Below are 12,576 nucleotides of genomic sequence, written 5' to 3'. Positions count from 1 at the left end.
TGCTTGCTCCAACCAGTATTGTAACTTCAGGTAACTGCGATATTGGCTTCCTGTGTCTGTATGAAATTGAGTTTGCTATTGTTTTAAACACCCCTGGGCATAGGACTTTTTTGGTGCTCGTTCTTTATGAAGTAATTCCCCTCCAGCATCTAAATTGTTATTTTTTTATGGCTTGCCTTGACTTTCGTTGTAAAATCAGCTCCAGGGGACCTAGTGGGAGCGGGGGAGATGGAAGCAGCCCCGTAGTCTCCCACTGTTCTTAGCCAAAGGTTCCACAGGTTTTCTTAAATGCTTCTTAATCCAGTTTTATCATTGTTTTAAGGAAGAGAGGATTTGCTGAGTTCCTCTGCCATTCCAGAAGTCTGGCCTAATTTATGTTTTTTTGTTTTGTTTTGTTTTGAGACAGAGTCTCACTCTGTCACCAGGTTGGAGTGCAGTGGCCTGATCTTGGCTCACTGCAGGCTCCGCCTCCTGGGTTCAAATGATTCTCCTGCCTCAGCCTCCCGAGTAGCTGGGATTACAGGCACATGCCACCACGCCCAGCTAATTTTTGTATTTTTAGTAGAGATGGAGTTTCACCATGTTGGCCAGGATGGTCTCGATCTCTTGACCTCGTGATCTGCCTGCCTTGGCCTCCCAAAGTGCTGGGATTACAGGCGTGAGCCACCACACCCGGCCACTAATTTATGTTTTAAAAGATCATTCTTAAGTGTTCTTACTACAAAAAAAGTATGTGATGTAATGCATATGTTACTTATTACCTCAATTTAGCCATTCCACAATGTGTACATATTTCAAAACATCATATTGTATACCATAAATATATATACTTTTTATTTGCCAACTTTAAAAAAAGAACATTCTGTTAGGAGTGGAGAATAGAAGGGAAGCTGGTGACCAGGAGTATATAATTTTACTCAGCAGTACTTTGTAAGCAGGAATGGAGAATATAAATAGTTTGGTTGATTTGTGGGTGAGAATTGACATAATAGGTATGGTGGAAAATCAAGGGAATAGGAGAATAGAGAGTGTTGGTTACTGTTATTGAAGTCCCACTGTCCACAGACTCTTTCCTAAGTAGACAAGGAAATGCAGTCCAAAAGTACATGATGGCAATGGACTTTAGGGACTCAGGGGGAAAGGGTGGGAAGGGGGTGAGGGATAAAAGACTACAAATATGGTGCAGTGTATACTGCTCGGGTGATGAGTGCACCAAAATCTCACAAATCACCACTAAAGAACTTACTCATGTAACCAAACACCACCTGTTCCCCAAAAACCTGTGGAAATAAATTTTTTTTAAATAAAGGAATTGGAGACCCCCCCCAAAAAAAAACAAACAAAAAACCCAAAAGTACGTGATGGCTTTGGAAAATAGGCAAGAGGGTTAATGAATTAAAGGCCTTGAGGCAGTTGAAGGGTAAATTCAGGGAGTATAAGGTTTAAGAGAAGTAGAACAACAAGTAGTTCTGAGAGTGGACCCTCTGTGTTTGGTTTTGGAAGTAGAGCCATTCCAAGTGTCACTCCAGAAACAAATAATTGATACCTGGCAGGGGAGATACCATGATCACAAAGGTGGTTTTCTCAGGGCGAGGCCCATCCATTGCACTCTGGGTGTGTTGGCCCCTGTGATTTCCCCAAATACAGGAAACTCGACTGCATAATGTGTGGTAGTGGGAGACTGAGTTTGTGCTTTCCCCTGGAAAAAAAAAAAAAAAAGAAATGGATGATTGAAATGGAATTGAGATGAAGAAATTAGAATAGGTTATGTCAAGGATCCATGAGGTTTGGGTGTTAGATCATCAAGGGGGATAATGAAGACTTTCAGGATGAGAAGAGAAAAGGAAAACAGTTGGTACTGAAGTCCTCAGTGAATGTTGGGGGGAGACTTGGAGATTGACATTTAACATTGAGAGGGTCATAAAATTGAGTATTATGAACTTTGAAGAAAGAGGTTATTGAGGTAAGATGGTAAAATAATACCTTGGGGATCCAGTGAAGAAGATACAAGAAGATGATAAACTGATCTTGACTGATGGGGAGATATGAGCAAAGGAAAATGAGCAGCCTCAGCTGGGCATGGTTTGTGCACCTGTAATTCCAGCTACTTGGGAGGCTGAAGTGGGAGGACCACTCAAGCCCCAGGAGTTTGAGGCCAGCCTGGGTAACATAGAGCAGGAACATTGTCAGAAAGAAAAGAAAGAAACAAAGAAAGGAAGGAAAGAAAGAAAGAAAAAAGGAAAGAGAGAGAGAAAGAAAGAAAGAAAGAAAAGAAAGGAAAGAAAGAAAGAAAGAAAGAAAGAAAAGAAAGAAAGAAAGAAAGAAGGAAAGAAGAGCCTCAAATGAAGAGCTTTGCCAGGGAGGAAAAAGCAGCACAGTTCATGGTTTGGGATGACGACAGTTCAGGTAAGAAGAGGAGATAGAGGCTGAATGGATGGGCATGACCAAAAGCTGGAAGGTTTTAGGGAATGGTGGCTAGTTTTGGCTCAAGCATAGGGTGCAATTAGTTGTATAAGAGAAAGATAATATTGGAATCTATGTGATTAGTTGGAATCCAGAACATAACTAGAGTCATTATTGTTAAAAATATTATTCCTGGCCAGGTGCAGTGGCTCACGCCTGTAATCCCAGCACTTTGGGAGGCCAAGGTGGGTGGATCACGAGGTCAAGAGATCGAGACCATCCTGACTAACATGGTGAAACCCCGTCTCAACTAAAAATACAAAAAATTAGCCGGGCATGGTGGCGGGTGCCTGTACTCACAGCTACTTGGGAGGCTGAGGCAGAAGAATGGCATGAACCCGGGTGGCAGAGCTTGCAGTGAGCCAAGATTGCGCCACTGCACTCCAGCCTGGGCGAGAGAGTGAGACTCTATCTCAAAAATATATATATATAATATTATATATATATAATATATATTATATATAATATTATATATATAATATATTTATATAATATAGTATATAATATTATATATATAAATTATATATATAATATATTATAAACTATATTATATATTATATTATATTATATAATTATATATAATATATTATATATATTATAATATATATAAATTATATACATATAATGTATAGTATATAAATTATATATAATATATGTATAATATATATAATATATAAATTATGTATAATATTATATGTATAATATATAATATATAAATTATATATAATATATAAATTATATATATATAATGTATATTACATTATATATATATATTTCCCTAGACAGTAAACTAAGGAAACTTTCTGAAATTGCTTTGTTTAGATCTCAGTGAAATTTGGGAACTGATATTGGTAGCTGGGAAGTAATTTGACAGCTTTGGAATACTGTGACTATGACAAATGTGAAATTGGTATGTGTGATAAATTATTAATGCCACCAATAGAATTAAAGTTGACTATAGATCATAATTTTGGTAAGAATGCAGTTTAGTATCAAACAGATTTTTCCTTGGGCTGTATCCAGTATACTGTGATGAATTTTTGATCTATTTGTAATTAGAAAATTGGAGCTTAAAAAAATGTATTGATGCTGGGCATGGTGGTGTGCGCCTGTAGTCCTAGTTACTCAGGAGACAGAGGCAGTAGGATGACTTGAGCCCAGGAATTTGAGGCTGCAGTAAGCTATGACTGCACCACTGCACTCCAGGCTGGGTGACAGAGTGAGAACTCATCTCTAAAAACTTGTATTGACTTTTTGGAATGACCTTTTTATATTCTTTTCCAGGACCATTTGCAACCCACAATATATACAGGATTACTTAGGATCTGCTTTAGTGTGAGGGTTCCATCTTAATTACCCTAGCTATATTTGATATAATTTTATCTCTGTATAAATAAGATACATAGCTAGAAGCATAGAAGAGAAAATGTAAAGCAAAAATGAGAGTGAATCAGAGATGTAGACCTCCAGTTATGAAACCCTAAGAATATTAATTGCCATGATGATAATCTGGCACATGTTGAGTTCTGGCTACCATTTGTTACAGGATAAAAGAACATTGGAATAATTGGATACTAAGGTGCATAATTGCTGGCAATGGAGTGGAGGAGAGGAGTTGATCAGCTGGAAAGGAGCCTTATAGCTGTTTCTATACTAGTACTGTATATTTGATATTGGTTGACAACAGCAGAAAAATTATTTATCACCATGCTGGGGACTTATTAAATTGATTTCTACTCTGAAGTAATATGGAGGAATTTAATGGTTACTCTTAGAGATGTAATATTTCTTTATTTTTCATTGTAGCAGCCATCAGAAAAAAAAATCACAAAAAATCGATTGCTTGTACAGTCTTCTGTCATTTGTGACCTGGGATATTGTGCTCTTGGGCTGTCAGAATTCCAGTTTATGAGGCAATCTGTGTCATTCTGGTTTAGCCAGGTGAGTAGTCCCCTGGCTCTGTAGAAAAGAACAAGAAAGAAAAATAATAAAAAAGGGGAATGTGGAAAAATATAGATATGAATCTTAGACCCTAGAGGACAAGTTAAGGCCTGGGTTACAAGCAGCAAAACAGAGAGGAGGCCCCAGGGGTTATGGACACAGTCAGTAGAGTGGTAGTCATTAATTATAAAAACCGAGAGAACTAGGAGAACTAAGCCTGTGTGGGGACCTGGCTTGAGTTCAAAAATGAAGAAGCTTACAACGAACTATAATAAAAATATCTATGAAGGCAAGGTTAAATAGGAAGTATGCTTTCAAGTTAAAATGAATAGAAGGCCAGGCATGGTGACTCACGCCTGTAATCCTAGCGCTCTGGGAGGCCAAGGTGAGAGGATTGCTTGAGGTCAGAAGTTCGAGACCAGCCTGGACAACATAATGAGACCCTGTTTCTAAAAAAAAAATTTAAGTTAGGTGGAAATGATGGTGCACTAATGTAGTCCCAGCTACTTGGAAGGCTGAGGCTGGAGGATTTCTTGAGCTCAGGAGTTTCAGGTTGCAGTGAGCTATGATGGCACCACTGCACTCCAGCCAGGGCAGTAGAGTGAAAATATCTATGAATATCTATCTGTCTCAAAAAACAAACAAAAAACCCAAAAAGACCCAAAAAACTAAAAATACTAAAAATGGATAGAAGTTTAATTATAGGCTGGGCATGGTGGCTTGCGCCTATAATCCCAGCAATTTGGAAGGCTGAGGTGGGAGGATCACTTGAGCCTAGGAGTTTGAGATCAGCCTGGGCAACATAGTGAGACCTTGTCTCTGCAATAACTAACTAACTAAATAAATATAAATTTAATTATGATGACTTTTCCTTTTCTAAGGAAATATTGGCTATATAGAGATGCCAATCATATTTTAAAGGTTTCTTGCCCGCCTCCATTGCCGCCATCATGCCAGCCCCTCGGGTCTCCGCGAGGCTGGGTGATGCTCCAGAATGGAAGACAAGCCAATTTGGGAACAGGTTGGATCCAGCTTCGTTCAACAGTACTACCAGTTATTTGATAACGATAGAACCCAATTAGGCGCAATTTACATTGATGCGTCATGCCTTACGTGAGAAGGACAACAGTTCCAGGGGAAAGCTGCCATTGTGGAGAACTTGTCTAGCCTTCCGTTCCAGAAAATCCAGCACAGCATCACGGTGCAGGACCATTAGCCCATGCCAGATAGCTGCATCATCAGCATGGCTGTGGGTCAGCTTAAGGTGGATGAAGACCTCATCATGGGGTTCCACCAGATGTTCCTATTAAAGAACATCAACGATGCTTTCACCAATGACATGTTCAGGCTTGCGCTGCACAACTTCGGTTGACCTCCTCTCAGCCAGGCACTCATACTGTTTCCTCCTCCCTCCTCTTCCCAATACTATTCCCACTCTTCCAGATGCTCCAAATATCATGCACAAATGAGCAGGGCTGCGGCGGGAGTGGGCGCAGTGCGCTGCTGCCACCAAGGTGTTGTGCATGATGTTTGAACACTAGACTAGTTGCTTCTGACGGGAGAAGTTTGTGTTGTACCAGCGCATGCCTTGGAAAGACTTAAGTAATGCAAAAGGTTGTCCTTTTTCTTTTTTTAAATCTATGGAGAAGTTGCTCCAGTAACCTAAAGAAGGGAAGGAGAAAGCAGCTGCCTCACCGCCCAGACATTGATTTGTTCAGATGATACAATAAAACCACAAAAATTTTATTAACAACAAAAAATATTTCTTTAATATTTAATAGTTGAAAGAATGAATCCTGGCTCTCCTATGTATTAGCTGCCTGATCATGGAAATATTACTTACTTTCTCCGAACTTCAGTTTCTTCAGTATCAAGTGGATTGATACTTACTGTAAGAATTAAATGAAAAAAATAAAGCACACAACACGATGCCTGGCACATACTCAGAGCTCAATAAATAATCACTATTATTAGGCAGTGGAAAGCAGAGTTAATGAGATGGAAGTTGAATCATGTGAAGGATTATTCTTCACAGATAGGTATGCAATTAATTATTTATTGTCAGAGCAGCTTACAGAAGTTTAAGGGTCAGAGCCTCTCGGACATCAGGCTATAATGAATGCAAATTAGGCTCATTTGAAGAAAAGTAGTTCCCTTTTGTTTCCTGAGTTTGTAAGAAATTAGATCTTCTATATATTTTCTCTGATGATTAATTTTAGATGTCAACTTGACTGGATTAAGGAACACCTAGAATCCTGGTAAAACATTATTTTGGAGTGTGTCTGTGAGGGTTTCCAGAAGAGATGATTGTATGAGTCTGAGTGGACTAGGTGGGGAAGATTTGCCCTTAGTGTGGGCAGGCATCATTCAATCTGTTAGGGACCTGTAGAGAACAAAAAATGAGAAAAAGGCAAATGTGTTGATTTATCTGCTGGAGCTGGGATACATTTGTCTCCTGCTTTGGGCAACAGAACTCTGGTCTCCCGGTCTTTGGACTCCAGAACTTACACCAGTGCTCCCTGCCTAACCTTTGGTTCTCAGGCCTCTGGCCTCCGACTGAGTTACACGCCATTGGCTTCCCTGGTTCTGAGGCCTTCAGACTTGGACTGAGCCATGCTATCAGCATCCCGGGGTCTCCAGCTTGCAGATGGCCTGTTGTGGGATTTCTCAGCCTCTATAATCATGTGTGCCAATTTCCCTAATAAATTCCGTCTCATATATCTATCTATATGTATCCTATTGGTTCTGTCTCTCTGGAGAACTCTGACTAATATACTTTCCTTCCAGAATAGTACTTTTAACATTAGCATTCTTTTTATTATTATTATTTTTTAGACGGAGTTTCGCTTTTGTTGCCCAGGCTGGAATGCAATGGCGCAATCTTGGCTCACTGCAACCTCCGCCTCCTGGGTTCAAGTAGTTCTCCTGCCTCAGCCTCCCGAGTAGCTGGGATTACAGGAATGCGCCACCACGCCCAGCTAATTTTGTATTTTTAGTAGAGACGGGGTTTCTCCATGTTGATCAGGCTGGTCTCAAATTCCTGACCTCAGGTGATCCGCCTGCCTCGGCCTCCCAAAGTGCTGGGATTACGGGCATGAGCCACCGCGCCCAGCCAACATTAGCATTCTTAGTATTTACCATTAGTATTTTTAATGTTTTTGTTTGACTCAAATCTTGAATTTTTTGGAAAATAGTAAAACGATGGACAGGTTAGGTAGATAGGCCATGCTAGCTGAAAACAGAGAAGATGGTAAAGTATAAAAGATAGCTGGGCATGGCGGCACACACCTGTAGTCCCAGCTACTCAGGAGGCTGAGGTGGGACAATCACTTCAGACCAGTAGTTTGAGACCAGCCTGGGCAACATAGTGAGACCCAATCTCTAAGAAAAAAGAGTTTCCTCCTTAATCAGTTCAGATCACCTTTTGGACATAAGTCATTAGGTTATTTGTCTGGGTAGAGTAAAGCAGGCTGCCGGGAGTTGAAGTGTCGCAGGGAGACTAAAGAAGAGGTACTGAAGAGGCTCTTCAGATGGCTATTAAAGTTAAGGGGGAGGAGTTAGGCCTCTCAGTCTAGATAGCAAGGAAAGGGATGGACTGGTTTTTATGGACCAAGTTTTGTGAGGCCTAAAAAAGCTACTCGGGAGGCTGAGGCAGGAGAATTTGCCCTAAAAGGGCAGGAGGCCTAAAAAAGGAGTCATAGGGGATAAAGTTTAAAGATACGGGATTTTTTGTTGTTATTGTTTTACATTGTTTTATTTATTTTAATTTTTTGAGACAGAGTCTTGCTCTGTTGCCCAGGCTGGAGTGCAATGGTGCGATCTTGGCTCACTGCAACCTCCAATCCCAGGTTCAAGTGATTCTCCTGCCTCAGCCTCCAGAGTAGCTGGGACTACAGACGCGCACCACCACGCCTGGCTAATTTTTGTATTTTTAGTAGAGACGGGGTTTTACCACGTTGGCCAGGCTGGTCTCGAGCTCCTGACCTCGTGATCCACCCACCTTGGCCTCCCAAAGTGCTGGGATTACAAGCATGAGCCACCGCTTCCAGCCATACACTTTATTTTTTAGAGAAGTTTTAGATTCACAGGAAAATTGAGCAAAAAGTATAGAGAGTTCCCATATACTTCCTGTCCACACATGCACAATCTCTTTTACTATCAACATCCCACACCAGAGTGGTGTATTTGTCACAATCAATGAACCATCGTTACTACCCAAGGTCTATAGTTTACATTAGGGTTCACTCTTGGTATTATATATTCTATGGGTTTCAACAAATATTTAGTGACATGTATCTACCATTACAGTATCACACAGAATAGTTTCACTGCCCTAAAAATCCTCTGTGCTCCACCTATTCATTCCTCTCCTCCCAATGCCTGGGAGCTACTATAGTCATCATGATGTACAATAGATCTCCTGGCCGGGTGCAGTGGCTCACGACCATACTCCCAGCACTTTGGGAGGCCGAGGCTGGTGGATCACTTGACGTCAGGAGTTTGAGACCAGCCTGGCCAACATGGTGAAACGCCGTCTCTAGTAAGAATACAAAACTTAGCTGGGCACAGTGGCTTGGGTTTGTGATCCCAGCAACTTGAGAGGCTGAGGCAGTAAGATCACTTGAGACCAGGAGTGTGAGGCTGCAGTGAGCTATCATTGTGCCACTGTACTCCAGTCTTGGCAACAGAACAAGACCCTGTCTCTAAAATAAATGAATAAATAAAAAATATGAAGTGGTTAAAATGGTGAATTTTACCTTAATTTACCTTAATTTAAAAACCACTCTTTTGTTTCTCTGTTATTTACAGAATAAAACTCTTTAACAGGCCAGGCGTGGTGGCTCATGCTTGTAATCCCAGCGCTTTGGGAAGCTGAAGTAGGAGGATTAGTTGAGGCCAGGGGTTTGAGACCAGCCTGCGTGACAGAATGAGACTCTATCTGTACTAAATAAATAAATAAATAAATAAATACTACACACCTCTAGTTTTAGCGCCTTGGGAAGCTGAGACAGGAGGATCACTTGAGCCTAGGAGTTGGAGATTCCAGTGAGCTACGAGCACCACTGCACTTCAGCCTGTCTCTGAAAAACAAAACAAAACAAAGCAACTATTTAACTTGGCATACAAAGCCCTACCTGTGTCTCTACTCTCATTATTCACATGTATTTCCTTTCAAAATATTCTAGACATATTGAAAGTAAAACTTCTTTTTTGTATCTCTGTGTCTTTACATATCCTGTTCCCTATACCTAGAATTACCAGCATTCTACTGCACTTGGCAAATGTTTACTCACTTTAGAAAATCCTGCTAAAATGTTAACCTAAGCTGGGTTTGGTAACACACCTGTAATCTCAGCTACACAGGAGGCTGAGGCAGGAGGATCACTTGAGGCCAGGAGTTTAAGACCAGCTTGGCAAGGTAGTGAGACTTTCATCTCTGAAAAAAAAAATTAGCAGGCTGTGGTGGTGCACACCTGTAGTCGCAGCTATTTGGGAGGCTGAGGTAGAGGACCTCTTGGGCCCAGGACTTTGAGGCTGCAGTGAACTATGATTTCACGATACGAAATCATATGATTTCACGATACGAAATCATATGATTTCACGATACGAAATCATATGATTTCACGATACGAAATCATATGATTTCACGATACGAAATCATATGATTTCACGATACGAAATCATATGATTTCACGATACGAAATCATATGATTTCACGATACGAAATCATATGATTTCACGATACGAAATCATATGATTTCACGATACGAAATCATATGATTTCACGATACGAAATCATATGATTTCACGATACGAAATCATATGATTTCACGATACGAAATCATATGATTTCATATGATATGATGGTGTCATTATACTCCAGCCTGGGCAACAGAGTGAGATCCTGCCTCTAAAATCAAATAAATAATAAATAAAATAAAATGTTACCCTCACATGAAGCTTTTCTTAGCTTTCTCTGGGACACTTAGTTGCTTTCTGATCTATATTCCCACAGCACTTTATTCATATTTCTCTTCTATCACTTAGCTGAATTGTTTTGTAACCTGTCAGTTAACTATTTCCCATTTGATCAGTGACTTTTAAACTATTTTAGAGGTCATAGATGATGTACTATAAACTGTGGACTCTGTCTAGAGAAATACACATGTATGTATATATTTACACAATTGTTCATCAGGTTCATGAACTTCCCAAAGGACATGCACAGACTATTCACCTGCATTAGAATCACTAGGAATGCTTGTTTATAAAGCAACCTGAGTTACTAAATCAGAATCTTTTGAGGGTATGCCTCAAATATCTTGAACAATCCCACCAGGTAATTCTTTTATTCACTAGGCTTCAAGAACCACTGTCCTAGCTTAAGGACCCCCATGGTAGACAGTGAGTTTCTTGAGGGCAGAGAGTAGATATTATTGATCTTTAGATCTTATCTATCCTAAAATCTTATTGATCTTTGGATCTTGTTGATCCTAAGATCTCACCGTGTAATAGAGACCAGGCTAAGAAAGAGATCATTTTTAGCCATGGTGATCAGAAAAGGTAGCAACAGGAGATGAGAATCACCTGCCCTATGGAAAACAGGTTTTCAGTAGGTTGAGATGAAGTAGTGGAAAACATTGTAGGCACAGAGATTGGCAGCAGCAAAGGAGAGAGGCTAGAAAGTGCTATGTATATCCATGGAACCAGTAGGATAGTAGGAAATAAGGCCAGAGGGGAGGCTTATTTAGTCATTAACTAACTATCCCCTCCCAACACACTATGTACTAGATACTATGCAAAACATTGAGAATAAATATATGAATAAGACATGGCTTTTGCTCTTTAGGAATAAGAGCAATCTAGTAGTAGGGGAAACAAACATAAAATGTGATAAAGTATAACAATGGAGAGTGAGATTTGAGACATCTTCACAGAGAAGGTAATTAAATGGAAACAGGGAATGAATAAGTATTTACCAAATGCACAAAGTTAGGAAGGATATTTCAGGAAGAAGAATTTAAACTACCCAGGTATGCTGGGGTGAAACAGCATGGCCCATTCTTATAACTGAAAATAGACTGGCATGATTGAACTATAGGTATAGAATAAAGAATTGGATAGAAGGTAAAGTTGGATAGGTAGGCAGTGGTCAGAGCACAGAAGAGCCTTGCATGCCAAACTATGTGAATAACTGGTAGCGGTTGAGGAGCTTTAAAGGGGAGAGTAAACTGTGTTTTAGATGGATGGTTACAGTATAAAGAAGACTTGGCAGGGGAAAGGTCAGAGGTAGGGAGACTAGAAGGACATTGGTATCCTCAAGGGAGAAATCAGGGCCTGAACAAAAGAGAGCAGGTGATATAGTCAGAGTTTTTTTTTTTTTTTTTTTTTTAATGGATTCTTGCTCTATCGCCCAGGCTGGAGTGCAATGGTGTGATCTTGGCTCACTGCAACCTCTGCCTTCTGGGTTCAAGTGATTCTCCTGCCTCAGCCTCCTGAGTAGCTGGGATTACAGGCACGTGCCACCATGCCCAGCTAATTTTTTTTTATTTTTAGTAGAGACAGGGTTTTACCATTTTGGCCAGGCTGGTCTCGAACTCCTGACCTCAGGTGATCCGCCCACCTCAGCCTCCCAAAGTGCTGGGATTACAGGCGTGAGCCACTGCACCCAGCCCAGATCCTTAAAGAAGGATCAATAGGCCTTTGGTGACTAAGTGAATATGGGGAGTGTGAGAAGAGTTAAGAAGGGATTGAAGCCATTAAATGGCATGAAAACAGGTTTAGGAGCCTAGGTCAGTGGCGAGACCATTAACCAAGAATGAGACTACAGGCAATAACAAAAGTTTGGGGAAAAGTGACAGCGATATAATAATTTCTAACATTTACTGAGCACCTACTACGTAGCAGGCACTATACTAAATGCTTTATATGTACTTACTCATTCAATTCTCACAACAACCTTACATGAGGTAGGTATTAATATAAGCCCCATTTTTACAATAGTGTTTAAGGGGTGAGCAGAGAATGAGGAGCCAGTGAAGGAGATTGAGATTATGTTCATTAAATAATCTGAATTTTGTTCTTGTTAATTTATATACTCATCAGTTTGGGAAAGCACTTACTTGGGTTCTTTATGCCCAGTGCTATGCTAGGTACATTGGGAGCGATCCA

The 12,576-nt window shown here is 40.3% G+C and overlaps 1 non-coding gene and 1 pseudogene across 1 annotated transcript; both read left to right on the top strand.

The window, feature by feature from the left end:
• The first annotated feature begins 1,538 nt into the window (after positions 1–1,538).
• On the top strand, positions 1,539–1,702 carry LOC112131209 (U1 spliceosomal RNA). The gene has a single exon (XR_002913339.1). It is a non-coding gene; the product is annotated as a U1 spliceosomal RNA (small nuclear RNA).
• A 3,696-nt stretch (positions 1,703–5,398) lies between these two features.
• Positions 5,399–5,776, top strand: LOC112130855 (nuclear transport factor 2-like; annotated as a pseudogene).
• The last annotated feature ends 6,800 nt before the right edge of the window (positions 5,777–12,576 follow it).

The sequence above is a fragment of the Pongo abelii genome, chromosome X, assembly GCF_028885655.2.
Source record: "Pongo abelii isolate AG06213 chromosome X, NHGRI_mPonAbe1-v2.0_pri, whole genome shotgun sequence".
NCBI classification, from domain to species: domain Eukaryota; kingdom Metazoa; phylum Chordata; class Mammalia; order Primates; family Hominidae; genus Pongo; species Pongo abelii.
Note: the sequence above shows the minus strand (reverse complement) of the source record. Positions and strands in the feature narration are given on the sequence as shown.